Here is a 17,844-nt window from a genome sequence, read left to right on the forward strand (position 1 = left end):
TCACCAAGGAATAACTTCTTTTGTAAAATTATTTTTTTTTACTTACAAGAATCACGGAAGTTACGTATTTAAGTTAACGCATTGATGGATGTGCCTGGATGATTGGTAGAAAGAAGACTGGGGGTGGATCAATCATATGACTTTGGAACCAGAACTAGGTTATACTCCATCCATTGTAACAGAATTCTCAAATGACTGTTTTAGGATAAACACTTAAGTTCTTATGATTAACTCCTTTCCTTCACAAATTTCTAATAAAATGATCCATTAAATAGATACATTATGAATAGACATCTCTGCAGAGAGATCAGCCTCTCCAGAACATTAATTAGTTCCACCCCCCATCTCATATTATCAATGGCTCTTTCAACATGAAGAAGTTAGAGTAGGCAAAGCCAAAATACCCCTATAGAGTGAAAGAAAGATCAAAGTTGGATAATGTACTTATACAAGAGAAGGAGGGGTTTAACAAATGAGTATGATTCCCGAATCATTATATCGATATTTCTTTTAGTGTCTGGTATCTTAGAGCAGCTAAAAGTGAAAACCTAAAGTTGTGGAATTGTAACCCATACTAAAATCTGAAATCTGTTCCATAATTTATTGCAGCCATGTGCTTTGAAATTTATTGCTTTTTTATATATATGTTATTTTTCACAAAAGACAAAATTTGATCGTGATGATAAATGCACAGCTGTATGATGATATGGTGGAACACTTTGGATGATTACATGATATGTGAATATATAATATATCTTAATAAATATTTAAAAAATACAGACATCAGCTTGCCTCTTGTGATAAAGGAAAAAATGCCAAAATACCGTGAGAAAAATTAATAAATTTCAAGACAGTGAAGTGAAGTATGAAGCTAAGATTTTTGTAAATCAATTCACCATTTAAGATGTGAAAGTACATCAGACAAATAAGTAAATTCAACCAATCTTCTATTCTCTGTACTCTGAGTCAATGACCAATAGGATTTTGAGATTGTGCAAAAATGAATGACTCAAGAAATTGCAAAAGCATTCAGCAGTTCCCTTAGCATCCCTTTCCTTCATTCATGGTGGAATTCAGCCTCTAATTGAGTAGAAATCTGCCAAGCTTCAAACATAAGAGGTTGGAATGAATATCCTAATGTATAAATGATCCATAATTTTTGTATGAACTCATAGAAAATAAACAAAAAGCAACCACCCACCACACAAACCAATGAAAAAACCAATCCTTCATGTTTAGAATCAGTGACCAAAACCTTAGAGAATTCATACCTAAAAAACTAGATAGAGCATGATATTATAAAGGCTTTAAAGTAAATTTGTTTAACTTTTATGATAATAGAAAGATATTCCACTAAAACACTTTAGTTTGTCACTCTTAGTTTATGAAGTCGCAAAAATACTTATTAAAAGAAAATAATAAGATATATGTGTATTTAACATATGCATAAATCGCACCCTGAAATCATTTTAATTTCATTTTAAGTGTTCATGCAATAGACAAAGCAATGGCCCATTCTTTGGTTCATCAGGAAAAACTCCACAAATTCCAGAAAGAGTAAACAATGTAGACATATTTTCAGTAAAGTAAAATGTGGATTGCAAAAAACCTAAAGAAAAAATTTGGTAGCATTTTTAAACATTATTCAAAATAATAATTGGGCATTAAAACATTTAAGCTGATATTAGATTTTCTTAAATGTCAAAATACATTTACAAAAAGACTGTTTCAAAGACATGCATGCTTTAACAAAACAATAAAGAAAAAACAACTCAATTAAAAAATGAAATGGGCAAAACTCTTGAATAGAAATCTCTCCAAAGAAATTATACAGATGATCAAAGCACAAGAAAAGGTGCTCAACATCATTATCCATGAGGGAAATGCAAATCAAAACCACAAGGAGATACCATTTCACACCCATTAGAATGGCTACTTGGGAAAAAAATGGAAAATAACAAGTTTTGAGCAGGATGCAGAGAAATAGAACACATTCATTCCTGGTAGCAATGTAAAATGGTACAGTTGCTGTGGAAAACATCATTTTGGCACTCCCTCAGAAAATCGGTATATACCCCAAATAATTGAAAGCATGGACTTGAACAGTTGGTCGTACACTGATGTTAATAGCAACATTATTTACAATTGCTAAAAGATGGAAGCAATCTGAATGTCTCTCAATCAATGAATGGATAAATAACACATGGTATATACATACACTGGAATAGTATTGAGCTATGAAGAGGAATGAAATCCTGATATATGCAAAGACATGGATGAATCTTGAGGAAATTATGTTGAGTGAAATAAGTCAGACAGAAAATGGCAAATACTGTTGTTCTAGTTTGCTAGCTGCCGGAATGCAACACACCAGAGATGGATTGGCTTTTAATAAAAGGGGATTTATTTTGTTGGTTCTTCAGAGGAAAGGCAGCTAACTTTCCACCGAGGTTCTTTCTTACGTGGAAGGCACAAGATGGTCTCTGCTGGTCTTCTCTCCAGGCCCCTGGGTTCCAAGAACTTTCCCTGGGGTGACTTCTTTCTGCATCTCCAAAGGCCTGGGCTGAGCTGCTAGTGCTGAGATGAGGAATGCCGAGCTGCTTGGCTGTGCAACATTGCGCTCTCTCATTTAAGCACCAGCCAATTAAGTCAAACGTCACTCATTGCAGCAGACACGCCTCCTAGCTGACTGCAGATGTAATTGGCAACAGATGAGGTTTACGTACCATTGGCTTATGTCCGCAGCAACAAGACTAGGTATGCTCACCTGGCCAAGTTGACAACTGAATCTAACTAACACAACTGTATTATCTCACTGATCTGAAGCAAATAGAATAAGCAAGCTCATAGAATATAGAATATAAGTTACCAGAGCATGGTGTGGGGATAGTGAATAGGAAGTTAATATGTCACATTTATTATTTAATTTTGCTTTTCAAAGCTTACCACTACCTGATATGATATATATTTATGTGCTCACGTATTTGTCATTTACCTTCCCTCACTAGAAAAGATGTTTTAGGAGAGCAAGGAATTTTCAGATATGTTCACCACCCTATACTAAGAGCATATCACCAAGAAGGTGAAAAATAATCATTTATTGAATAATAATGTGGAGTAAAAGATATACTATTACTTATGATAAATTTTCTCAGAAAAATTGATGTCATACTAAAATTTCAAATTATTTTTATATTATCCACCATAAGGTGATGAGTTTAGCATGGGATATTTTAAATCATTTTCTTGAGGCAATCAGTATCAATAAATGGCACAATAATATTATATTCCTCTTTCTACTACAAATTCACATTTAGCACTGGAAAGTTTTGTTTTGTGATATAAGATTTCCACCAAGGAAAAAAGAGTCAGTTGCAATTTAGTATGAATTGCTAATTTCCATGATGGGCATGTAGCAGTAGTAAGAAATAAACCTTTATTTTGATGTAAGCCCCAGGTGGTTAGGAGTTGCTTGTCATTCTAGCACCCCTAAATCTATATTCTTAGTTAATTTGAAGATTACCCAAAAAATGCACTAACAATAGGAGCTAGAATGAAATTTAAGATTAAGTGCTTTTATTTGCAGAGCTGCATCCTGGGCTTAATGATGAATGGAATACACACAAATTACAGTTTAGTTATAAAGTGATAAAATGCATTTAAATTCCAGACTGTTCTCAGTATAAGCATCACCTCCAATGTTAATAAAGACTTATTTTGTTATGAAAGACTACAGGTGTTCTCTGATCCTACTGTTCTTATTGACTCGAGGACATAATCTTCATCAAGACTTTGGTAGCTTGGAGCTACACATCCCAGAAACATATGTCGTTGCTCTTAATCCATTCCTGTGGGTATGAGTCCATTGTAAACAGGACATTTTGATGAGGTTACTTCAGTTAATGTGTGGCCCATCTAAATCAGGATGGATTTTAATCCTATTACTGGAGTCCTTTCAATAGAATGAAATTCACACACCTAGAAATAAAGTCACGGAAAGAATCCAGAAGTTGACAGAACTCAGTGAAGCCAGGAGTGGCTGCCATGCTAATTGCCATGTAATGGAAAAAAACAAGGGCCAAGGAGTGCTGGCAGCCAGCCCCAGAACACAATAATCTAGAATAATCTAGAATAAAGCATTGCCTTCTTGACATCTTGATTTTGGACTTCTAGGCTCAAAGCCATAAGCTAGTAAATTCATATTATTTAAGCGAACTCATTACAAGGCAGTTAGGCAAGAAACTAAAACAATTTTGATACTGGAAAATGAAATGCTACTATTAAAAATACCTAAAAATGTAGAAACAGCTTTGGAATTGGATAATGGGTAGAGGCTGGGAAAACTGAAAGGTTCTTGAGGTTGCTTTGAGGATACTGTTAGTCAAAATATGTATGCTGAACATACTTTAATGAGGCATTAGAAGTGTGGGGAATGTTATTGGAAATTGGTAGAAAGGCGATCCTGGTTATAAAGTGGCAGAGGACTTGGAAGAAATGTTTTCTGATGTTGGCTTGAAAGTGGAACTTGTAATTGATGAACTTGGATGCTTAGCTGAGGAGGTTTACAAGCTACTGAGGTAGGTACAGCTTGGCTTCTCTTCAGCTTGTAGTAAAATGCCAGAGATAAGAGAAAATCTGATATCTGAACACACGCATATAGCTGTCAGAAATTGTTGATGTGGAAAATTCTGAGTCCATCCAGATAGTGTGTTCTGAGACTAAGGCCAGAAGATAGCTCCATCCGGGCCCCTCCTGAGCTTGCAGGATGTGAGCCCCAGAGGAAAGCACTCCGTTAAAAGGTTTAACTGCACAATACTTTGCTAAAGAAGGTGTGGTAGAATGTGTCCTTTTCTGTGGAAGTCAGGATTGGAAGTTGTTACTCAGGATGGATCTGTGGAAATTCTTTCTGTCTGATAGTTTGGACTTCTCTGAACTGCATATAAAACCAACAAGGTTTTATCCATCCCACAATCCACAGAAGATGTTAGTTCTAATGAAAAGGCCCCACCTTACCTTAAACCCAGAAACCTGGAGAAAGTGACTCTAGATGTTTATCAAGGCAAGAACTCTCAACAGTAGGGTCCCTCCCCCTGGGGTGTATAAATACTCAACACTAAAATCACACAGGGTATCTCCTCTCCAAAGCAAAGTGAGCCATACACATCTGCCATCCATCAAGCAGTTGTCCTCCCTGGGAGACTGGCCATGATGTGACCCTTGTGCAGGGTAAGTAATAAAGCACTCACTTGCAAAAAGTTTCTATTGTGCTTGAGCTTGTGTTTCCAAGATGCACTAAATAGCATCCCCTTCAAAAGAAGTGAAAAATACTTATTTTGAACATTAAAAATGAAAAGGAATTAAAGAACAGTAGTTTGTAAACCTCTAAGAATATTGTACAAATCATCATAGACTCATTGTATCTTAGAGATCACCCAGACTCTTCTATAATACAGCCAAGATATCAAGAAGTACACATTAAAACACCACTAGGAAAAATTATTCTGGCCTCCCCCTACTGGACAATTATATCTGAAATTTTTGGATGCAAATAACAGGAAGCTTGCTCTAACTAGCCTAGGAATAAATGGGAATCTAGGGTTGTAGTCCACAGAATGAATTACATGTTTCAAAAATGAATGACAAGATGGACAGTTCTGCAGCTGAGTTTCAGGAAGCTGTTGGGTTCAGAAGGCCCTGAATTTGTCCCTAGCTCATGTTGTAATAATCTTCTCTTATCACATATATCTACAATACTGGGGAATGTAGAAAACAGCAAATTCAAAATATGTATCTTATGACTAACACCGCTGCAAATTAACTAAAATTCATTATTATTACCAACAGAAGATTCCATAGAAAAATTATTTTAGGCCAAAGTGAGTTGAGTCCCTATTCAAAAACCAATAAATCAGCTATGGCTAAAGAGTAGGCCTTGCAAAACATCACCATTCCTATTCAAAGAGTGTGATGTGTTAATGAAGTTCAGATTAAGTTCAGTACCTGATCCTGGATTTAAAAAAAATGCAGTTAAGGGTGATATGTCTGCAGAAATTCAGACAACATGTTTGGAATAGGATTCTTGGATTCGTCCAAGAAATAGAGTTCTTGAGTAAGCAACAATGTACATGTCAATTTCATCTCTAAAGAGTTAAAAAATCTAACAGCACCAGGTAAATTTTACTTACATTGAGCAAAAATTTTTATCTCTGTGATTAATCTCCTTACAGATGGCTATGATATAAAATGAAACAAGAACACAAAAACATAATTGATTCATAAAACTTATCAAATAAAATAACAAGTAAAAGTCAACAATGCAGCAATTGTTTTTAAAGCAAAATAGCTACCAGTTGGTATACATGAGATTTTAGTAATTTTTTTCTCATTTTTCAAAAAAAACTCCTGAGACCTGAATACTGAGAAAGACAAATTCAAGTAGATTCCATTTCCATTTGAGGGTAAAAGTGCTTCTTTTCAGTCAATTGTCCAAGGACTCTTTTCTACCTATTTTCAACTTCTTTTACTTTCTAATGATGTTCAAACAGCACGTCAGCCCACTTATACTTGCAATTCAGCTTGTAAACGCTACTTAGAATTTAAATAAAGCTTTCTCTTCGGCAGCTTCTTGTTTAGTGATATTTTTCTGGTTGATCAATCAAATTCATTTATGCTACAATAATACTAGATCTATGATATTCATAACTCTTTTTTTCCTTACTTTTCATACAAAGAGGTTTTAATTGCAATTTTTAACTTGTTTCTCATTAAGTCCATTTAGGAATAATTTATGTACAATTACTTTCATCCATTTAAACTGCACAATTCTAGGGCTTGTGTGAATGATGTAAATATCTGTAGCTCCCATTGTGATCAAGATCCAGTTCAAATCCATTAGGATGCCCCAAAAATTTGTCATACCCTTTGTAAGGCTTCCTTCCTCTGTCACTGAACCCCAAAAATCACTACTCCGATTCTTGTCACTATGGATTAGTTTACATATAAATATTCCATTTTGTTTTTTACATCTTTCATTCAGTAAAATGAATTTGAAATCCATCCATGTTCTTGCATGTTCTTGCATGGATGGATTTGTTCCTTTTTATTTCTAAGTAGTTTTCTGTTTTATGAAAATATTACAATTCATTTTGATAAGTTGATGGATATTTGGCTGATTTCTTATTTCTGACTATTATGAATTTTATTGCTTTGAATGTTAATTACATGATTTGCATAGACATATGTTGTCATTTTCTTTGGATAAATGTCTAGGAATATCTGGATCATATGGTAGGAGAATATTTACTATATTTAAGAAACTTCCAAAACATTTTTCAAAGTGGTTGTATAATTTTAAACACTTAGCAATATGAGAGTTTTACGTGGCTCAAAGCCTCACCAAATACTTAGACCTATCTTTTTTTTTTTTTTTTTGAGTAAGCAGATAGAAAGTTTGAGAATGCATGTCAGAGGAACATGTGGACACTCTTGCAAGAAAAGAGAAGTGACAGGCAAGATGACCTGCAATGTATAGGCAATCTGATTCTATTGCTTGACCTTATTTACTCCCCCTCTCTCTTCCTTGTTAGGGGTTCTGCCTCTACTTTCCCTTCTCTCCAGGGAGGTGCTTTGTGGTAGATCATACATAAGGATGGGTTGCCTGCTTTTGTGTGTTTTGCCTAAGTGGGTAGCCCAAGGTAGGTTGTCTGTTCAGGAAAGGCCCTCCTGACCTTGATTAACTATCCTTGTTCAAGTGCTCTCATATGGTATATTAGTTAGGATTCTCTAGAGAAACAGAATCAACAGGAAACACTCACAGATATAAAAATTATAAAAGTGTCTCATGTAATCATGGGAATGAAGAGTCCAAAATCCACAGGGCAGGCTGTGAAGCTGAAGATTCCAATGGAGGGTCTGGATGAACTCCACAAGAGAGGCTTACTGGCTGAAGCAGAAAGAAAGCCTGACTCTTCTGAATCCTCCTTAAAAGGCTTCCAGTGATTCGATTCAGCATCACTCATTGCAGAAGATACTCCCCTTCACTGATTACAAATGGAATCAGCTGTGGATGCAGCTGACATGATCAAGATTTAATTCTATGAAATGTCCTCATCGTAACAGACAGGTCAGTACTTGCCCTACCAGACAAATAGGTACCACTACTTGGCAAAGTTGATGCATGAACCTGACCATGACAGTTCATCCCTTGTCAACATGGCAGCTATACATAACACCTTAAATCATACCTAATTTCTAAATAAAAAACAATAAAACACATTTTTTTCTCACCTAACAATACTCAACACTCTTCCATATAAGTGGAAATGCATCATATCTCTTCAGAAGAGGGTGCAAACCCTTGGGTAATATTCATCCTTAAACTTGATATCTTACAACTTAAATAGCATAACATGACTAAAACAGCATTACAGTCCTCATTTCTGTAACTGATCACGTGGTCGAAGTTCAAATTTATGACTACCTTCTTCCACTATCCATTCCATGTTCCCTTCACCCTCAGCAAGCGCTTCAGATGGCTGTGGTTCTTTGCCTGGTGGGGTGACCCAAACCTTCACTCCTGAAGTTTCAGACCCATTGGTAGTTCTGCCTGGATTGGGTTGTTGCAGTTTTCCATTGATTTTAATCACAGGGCACGGTAGTACTAAACGATGCCCTATGGAATCTCCTATATTCCAAGGAAACTCTTCTTTATCTCCATTATGTAGTTGCAGTCTTACTTCCCCCTGATAGTCAGGGTCAGTCACCCTAGCCAGCAATGTAATCCCCTTTTTGGCTTGTTGATCAGGGGCATAAGTAGCCCAAAGTGACCAGGTGGCAGGCTTAGATTCCAGTTTAATAGAAACATTGTTGTTTCTCCTGGTGGAAGCACTTCCCATTTTCTAACTAAAACCTGTCGACAAGCAGAGCTCAGGGTCGCAGGGACAGGAAGCAAAAACTTTCCTAGTGGATCACTAGGGGTAATAGTGAATGGTACCAGTTCCATTTCCATCCCTTGTTTCCTAGACCCATTGATCCTGGCTATGGGAGAAACAGCACCATACAGCAGACGCTGATTCAGAGCATATACAAACTTCCTGGAGAACATTGCCCCAGCTCTTCAAGGAATTGTCATCTAGTTCGCACTGTAACTGAGTTTTCAAAAGGCCATTCTACCGTTCTATTAATCCAGCTGCATCTGGATGATGAGGAGCATGGTAAGACCAGAGAATTCCATGAGCATGTGCCCATTCTTGCACTTAATTTGCTGGGAAGTGTGTTCCCTGATGAGAAGCAATGCTGTGTGGAATACCATGATGATGGATAAGGCATTCCGTAAGCCCACGGAGGGTAGTTTTGTCAGAAGCAGTGCATGCAGAGAAGGCAAACCCATATCCAGAGTATTTGTCTATTCCAGTTAGAGAAAATTGCTGCCCCTTCCATGAAGGGTGTGGTATAATGTAATCAACCTCCTCTTGATGGTATTATTTGGGAGAAAGCCTCACTCTTCCTCCACTGCTCTATGAGCCTGCAGGAATAGCAAGGCGTGGCCTTTTCCCTTTGCCTAGTTCCAGAGCTCAAGTAGGGCATTTAGTTTTGCTTGTTGAGCTAAAGCCCCTGGGGGCAGGACTTTGGCTTCACTCTGACTTTCTTGACTATTGCATACACTACTTTCTTTGTATTTTGGTTAGTGAAAGTACTTTTAAAAATTATATATATATATATATATATATATATATATATATACACACACACACACACACACAAATATATATGTATGTATTTGTGTATATATATATATATATATATATATATATATATATATATATATATATATATATATATGAGAAACCATAGCAGAAGTTGTCTTATTTTACCTTTAAACATTTACTAGGGTTATTTTAATAAACATATGGAACAATTTATATACTTGCCTTTTTATTGTCTTTTATGTTGAAGATAAAGTTTTGACTTATATCTGACCACATGTGTTTTTAGAGAAGCTTTAGAGTAGAGTACTTTAACTGACAAGTAAATTTGCTTATTTAACATTATACAGATCAATATTAGGATAAAACATGGACTCTGAAAACATTAAGTCTTTAGGAATTTTGGAAGACATGTCTTTTGAAATAAAAGATGATGAGGTCAGCATAAATATTTAAAGTACTAAGATAGTTAAGAGACCAACATTGAATGTGGTAAAATTTATTTTCATAAACTCTCTATAATTCTTATCTAGGAGTTTTATCTGGTTAGCAATAACTGCAAAATTAACTTTCTCAAATCTTCTGCAACTTTCCATGTCCATTCAGAGCTTGTAGTGAGTAATTACTAAACAAACAAAATTTACTTCCATACTAGAAATATGCTAATTCACAAAATGAACATAGTGCCAGATTGTGCTTTGAAGCAGCTGGAGGTTAGTAAGGTATGTTGCTAAGGCATTCTTTTTAAAAAAAATATTTTTATTGATTTAACATGCAAACAGTCCATACATAGTGTACAATCAATGGCTCACAGCGTCATCACATAGTTGTGTATTCATCACCATGATCATTTTTTTAGAACACTTGCATCACTCCAGAAAAAGAAATAAAGAAAAAGAAAAAAGAAAACCTCATACATACCACACCCTTTACTGGAACACAGCTCAACAGTTTCAGGTACTTCCCTCTAGCCACTCCAATACATCATAAAGTAAAAAGGGATATCTATGTAATGCATAAAAATAATCTCCTGGATAACCTCTTGACTGTGTTTGATATCTGTCAGCCATTGACATTTATTTTTTTCTCGTTTCTCTCTTTCTTCTTCTGGTCAAGAAGGTTTTCTCAATCCCTTGATGCCAGGTCTCAACTCATCCTGGGATTTCTGTCCCATGTTGCCAGGGAGGTTTACACCCCTGGGAGTCATGTCCCATGTAGAGAGGAAGACAGTGAGTTCACTAGCATTGTTGGCTAAGAGAAAGGGGCCACATCTGAGAAGCAAAAGAAGGTCTCTGGGGGTGACCCTTAGGCCTAATTTTAAATATGCTTAGCCTATCCTTTGCAGGAATAAGTTTCTTAGGAGTGAACACCATCATGGAGGGTTCAGCCTATTGATTTGATTTTCTCCACTGCTTGGGAGAATATCAGAAATTCTCCAAATGGGGATGTTGAATATTTCCTCTTTTCTCCCTAGTACCTAAGGTGTCCTTGCAAATACTTCTTTATTCACTGCCCAAATTACTCTGGAATATATTGGGGGATCATGCTAACCTGGACAAACCAACAAAGTCTCATGCCCTATTCAAGATTCCATGCACTATGTGTTCAACTTAACTGACCATACAAGTTAAATTAGGAAATGTACCACCCAAAATATAAATTTTGCACCAACTAAACATTTCTCCCTTTGGTCTCACACAGAAGTTGAAGTTTTAAAATATGGATAATACCATCTTTTATCCTGTATTCTGATTTACCCTAGTCCTCCCCAGATCAACTTCATTTGTATCTCTACTCAAAGTCAAATCCCTTTTTCTACTTTTTAAATGATTGTTGTATGGAGTACTGCTGACTTTCATAGCTTCAGAGCTCTAACTCTGAGTCTCAGGTGTTACATAAATACAGGAAGTTTCTGACATGACCAGGTTATTATACACAAATAATTTAGTATCTCAGAATTTAGAAACAACAGTTACAACTCCAGAATATATGTGACTGCTGGAAGAGCTTACAATCCAGGGCCCTTTACAATAGGCCCCAACCTGATAGCCCATGCTCTCAACTTCAATTCACCAAGTTTTTATATTATACTTAGTCTTCATGAATGAGGTGAGATAATATTTGTCTTTTTGTTTCTGACATTTCTTCAACATTCTTAAAGACATGGGGACTATTTTGAAAGACCTGGGATAGCACTCCATAAGTGAGCAGGACAGGATTCTTATCCTTAAGTCCTTGATATTAAAATGCAAGTGGGTTTTGAGAGACAAAAGCTGCATTTTTAAGATCTAGGAATAAAAATCTGAATACAGACAAGGGCCACTCTGCAGGTCCACTTCAAGATGCCTTTATCCCACACAAAGAGGTTTATTTGCTTAAGGATCTCCTTTGGCATACTAAAAGACCTTGATCTAGTAGGGACTTCAGGACAAAGAAGGGAGCAAACACTAGCTGGGTTTACTAATCTTAAGGTGGCCCTCAGGGAAGAAAGAAGATCACTCCCCAGAAAAGCGTTGGGTCATTCAGGGATAATGAGAAATTATTGGGATGCCAAAATGTCCTCAAGCCTACAAAGAAGTGAGGACTTAGCTTAGGTTTTACCATTAACTCCCATAATTACACAAAGCTGTATAGAGGTAGGCTCCAAGTGGCTGTTCCAGATAGAGTGGCTTTAGTGATAAGTAAGATATTAATAATCTTACCTGCCAGTTGAGAGCCACCTAAGGCTTCTCTAGGCTAATGATCAGATGCAAAGATAGCAGAGCCATACATGGCCTCAGGTACCATCAGTTTACTTTCCTTGCCATGATCAGGGCTCAAGAGGCTTCTGTACCTCCCCTTCAGAAAATTGTGTGGTCCCCGGACCCAATGCTCATGTCGATGGCACTTGGGGCAAGGCCCCAGTGGTCCTGAGGTTGAGGGTCATATTGACCCAGTGGCCCTCTGACTTATACTTGAAGCAAAGCTCTTGAGGTTCACAGTCATGATTTAGGTGACCTCAAAGGACAGCATGCATTGAGCACTGACTGTAATAAACTGTTTATTCTCTGATATTTTGCCTACTTCTTTTTGCCTTTACTTCCTCCTCAGCCTTGTCTTGATTGTTATGGCAGCCCAACAGGTCAACTAATGGGAGTTTGCAGGCCCATGGAGAGTTTTTGCAGCTTTCTACAAATGTCAGGCTCAAACTGGTGATGAAATGTCACCCAGGAAATCTAACCTTCCCAGGAATCTGGGCTCACATTAGTATACTTGTTGAATGCTTCTACTAACCTTCCCTGGAATAGGGCCATATTTTCCTGTTCAGAATGATCTCCATTACCTTATTACAATTAACTGGTTTGGTGGTTCATTTTCTCGTGCTTTTCAGCAAACAAATTTTAAAAGGGAACCATCAAGAAGAATTTTTTTCCAGTAATAAATTTTCTGTTTCTTGAGGAATTTAAAATGAGCATAATATAGAAGGGAAACTTTGTAATTGGCCACAATGGATCTCAATAGAGACGAAATGATCAAATCCTGGAAGGGAGAAAGTTCCATTGGAAAGTACTCAATTCCCATGGGCATAAACCAGAAGTAACTCCCTAGAATGTTAAAGACCACATCTTGTTTGGTGTAAGAATGCTTAGCCCAAAATCCTGTGTTATAAAAGATGGAATGTTGCAGAATGCATTGAAAGCAGACAGAGGAGAGAAAAAGACACTCATAGAGGCAGGGGAGAGGACCTCTGTCAAAGAGGTTAAAAGAGGAACAGATCCAGCAGGATGAGGGGGTTAAGGGACAAAGAAATCCTAGACAGGCAAAGATCAAGAGGTGGTCCCAGAGGGGAGGAAAGGAGAAAGTGTGGGGAAGTCTTGGAAAGCCAAAGAGAGAAAGAGTGAGAAGAAAATGGGGGTCTTGATTTTACATGGTCATTTCAACATTAGTCATTCTGGAAGACACAAAGTAGAATCTCATTTTTTGGCTTTAATATGTACTCTCTTAGTTTATATTTTTGTTTAATATTATTTCAGCCACTTAATAGCCAGTTCTACATTTATTTTGTCTAGTGCTTGTTCAAATATATGCCTATTTTTGGTCACTTATTTTAAAGTTTATGATTAAGTTGTAAGTCCTGTATATGTTTTGGCTAGAAGCCTTTTGTCATATATATATATATATATATATATTGCAAATATTTCTTTCCTTCCATGCCTTGCAGTTTTATTTTCATAAAGTTTTAAATTTGATCAAGTCCAATTTATCATTTAAATTTCTTTCAGTAGGTACACATTTTTTTTAACCTTTTTATTGTACAATATATATGCAAAGCGAAGGAAGGAAAAAGCAATAATTTTCAAAGCACTCTTCAACAAGTAGTTACAAGACAGATCCTAGGGTTTGTCATGGTCTACCATACGATCGATCCTCTGAGATATTTCATTCTAGGTGCTTCAGAATATAGGAGGGTAGAAGGTAGAAACATTTTTATTATCATCACAATAGATTTTTTTTCTTTTTTCTTTTTGTGAAAAATAATGTATATACAAAAAAGCAATAAATTCCTAAGCATAGCCACACAATTAGTTGTAGAATGTAATTCAGAGTTTGGCATGTGTTACAATTCCACAATTTTAGGTTTTTACTTCTAATTAAAAGAGATATCAATTTAATGTTTCAGCAATCATATCCATTTGTTAAATCCTATCTTCTCTACATAACTCCCCCATCGCCTTTGTTTTTTTTATCCCTCTCTTTAGGGGTGTTTGGGCTATGACCATTCTAACTGTTTCACGTTGGAAGGGTCTATCAATAATATGGCGCAAGGAGATGGATCTAGTTGATGCTCTAGAGGGGCTGGGCCCTCTAGGTTTCAGTATTTATCTGGTCCAGGGACCCATCTGGAGATTGTAGGTTTCTGGAAAATTATTCTAGTGTATGAACCTTTGTAGAATCTTAAATATTGCCCTAGGTGTTGTTTAGGATTGACTGCAATGGTTTTGGTTGGGGTTTGGCAAGTTATGATAGGTATCAATATCTAACTGAAGCTTGTGTAAAACCAACCTTCAGCATAGCCTCTCAACTCTATTTGAAATCTCTGTGCCACTGATACTTTATTAGTTACACTTCTTATAACCCTTTTGATCAGGATGGAATTGTTGATCTCACAGTGCCAGGGCCAGATTCATCCCTGGGAGTCATCTCAGTGGGCATACATTTTTGCACCTCATCTAACAAACATTTGCTTATCCCAAGATTGAAAATATTTTTATTTCATTTTCATCTGGATGTTTTAGGGATTTAGTTTTCTATTTAGGCTTTATGATACATTTTGAGTTAATCTTGTGTATGAAGTAAAGGAGAATCAATACTTTTTTTTCCCCATAGAGTTAGCCAAATGTTTCAGCATCTTCGTTGAAGTACATTTTCTTTTCCCTTTGATTATCTTAGTATCTTTGTTGAAATTCAGTTGGCCATGTATGCATGGGTCTATTTCTATCAACTTTATTGTGTTATATGTGTATCTATCTAGTCCTGATTACTGACAAACTATTGTACATAATGTAAATCCTCCAATATTTTACACTTTTTTAAAAAAAAATTGCTCTAAGTAGTTTCATTGTCATTTTATAACCCCACCAAAATGCCAGATTTTGTATAGATCTCTAATTTGTTCACTGATTTTCTAAGACTTGTCATTTTAATATAATTAATGTTTCAGTTCATGAACATAGTTTTCCTCTCTATTTAGGTTTTCTTTAATTTCATTCAGCAATATTTTGTAGTGATCAGTTTAAAGGTTTTTCATGTCCTTCTCTAAATTTATTCCCATATATTATATTTTGGCCCAGTATAATAAAATTTTAAAAATTATTCTATGACATTTCATAGATACCTCTTCGCATCCAATTATATACTTTATTGAAATTCATAATGTAATTTAGGAATATAGCCTTGACAGTCTGTAGACCTAAATTCAACCCTGATAATTATTACACATATATTATATTCAACTTTAAAATGATGATGATAATATCTGATTAATTTAATTGTAAAGATTAAGGTAGATTTCATAGTATACAGTAAAAGTCATATATATAATATTCTTAATTACACGCCATTGAACTGAAAAATAAACTGTTAACTGTGAAGGTGAAAATGAACACCTAAGGAAAAAACGTGTTTGTTTATCTCTATTCTTATGCCTCTTTATGCTTTTTATAGACGATGAGAAACTAAATTCTAAACAAGAAGACCACAAAGATTGCACTGATCTGGATGGTCTGCATGCCAACAAAAGTTAAAAGTAACAATAAAATCCATTAGGTGCTACCCAAGTGGATAGAGAGAGAAATAATCCCATCAAGTCTACCAGTATTTAATTTCTTTTCTAATAGCAGGTGAGACTCATTTCATAATCATTCAACTGACTTGGCAAAGACATGCTAAAATATGTTCAGAGACTGGTCACAACATTTTATCATTGATTTCTAGGTCTTTCATTATCGTATCCTTCTCATCTTCTCCAAGTGTGCACGGGCATGCATGCATGCAGGTATATTTAGCCCCATTATAAAGAGCCTCTGCTTCTGTAGGGTTCCCACCATAGTAAAGCAGAGGTAACAAAAATGACACAGGTTTCACTCTATCTTCATGGGCTGCAGCTCATTTTTATTGATCCTAGCTCATACTTGCTCTTCTTAACCATGAATCTGTCATTCCCTCCAAATGACTTTTCCTGTAGTATTCAAACTTCAACTTCAAATAGATACAAAAATCACAGTCTTTCTGAGACTGCTTAACTGGCTTCCACAATTGCCTTAGGTCAAATCCCTCTAGCAAAGTACTCCTTGAACATTTACTGATAAAACAGACTTACCCATCTTTGTAATAATAAAGAGCTGTACTTTTGAGGAAAGTGTTTTAAGGCAAAACTTCTAAAACCTCATCATGGCAATTTCAAAATTTTCTGTATGTCTTCTTTGTGTCACTTTCTCAAATTGCTTTCATTTTGAAGATGAATCTTACCCAAGAAAATAATAAATAGTATATGGGTTTTTAGCATTTTCTATGACATTACTGAATAGAAATTATTCCTTCAAAATGATTGGATGATTATTCTTATGGTTATTTTCTATTACTATGAAGAAGACAAACATGTCCCTCTCTTTTTTTTTTTTTTTTTAACTAGGTGAACATACTACAAAATTTATGAGGCAGAATACAATGTGCCTTATAACATTATCCAAAGGGCCCACACATCTACTTAGAAGATTCACTAGGGCTTAGTGACTCAAACTTCTAAGAACCAAACTTTGTATGGTCATAGAAAACATATTTCATATCCTTAATAGTTTGAAGGAATTTGTTATCAATTTGTATCATTTCATTTCCCTGAGAAGCTAACATTTTTTTCAATTGTATATCAAAATGAAACAAGCACAATGGAAAACAAAATGAATTTTGACATGCTTTACTTGCAAGAAAAATTCAGAATTTGGTGACACTGAATCCTATCAGAACAGTTCCCTACAGGAAGCTAAACTCAGAAATTGAGCCAAGATTTCAAAACTCTATACATTTGGTGGAAAGTAATATCAGGAAATCAGTAAGTATCACTTTGCTAACCATACTTTTACTGCATGTCTATTTGAACTAGTTTTGCTAAGTGCACTGAAAATAAAACTCAATAAGAAAAATTGTTAAAAGTAAGAAGCTCTTGACTATACTTTCAATGCAATTAAACTAACTGATCAAGGTTATTAATGTACACTGTTAATAAGTCAGACCTGAAACTTGAGAAAACTGATTCAACTTAAAAATTGTGGAAAAAAGAAATTGCTGAAAACCGTGGTGAAGCTATATCAGTGTGCTATCATGTTTTCTCATGTCTCTCCCCAATCCATAAATATATATTTATTCCACAATGTTTGGTGTAGACTACAGGACAACATTCTTTTTCAAAATAGGTCAAATGACAAGGTCAAATGAGACAGCTCTAAAGATGGACAATTACTACTGAAGGAAGGATTAATCAAGGTAGGAGCTATTAAATATGAGGGAGGAAGCATTAAATTTAGCTAGATAGTTTCGGAGTTAAATTAGGGAATTAGAGACAAAGTTTTCAGTTAAACAAGACTTTGAAAGAAAAGGCACAAAA

Source organism: Tamandua tetradactyla, chromosome 10, assembly GCF_023851605.1.
Source record: "Tamandua tetradactyla isolate mTamTet1 chromosome 10, mTamTet1.pri, whole genome shotgun sequence".
NCBI classification, from domain to species: domain Eukaryota; kingdom Metazoa; phylum Chordata; class Mammalia; order Pilosa; family Myrmecophagidae; genus Tamandua; species Tamandua tetradactyla.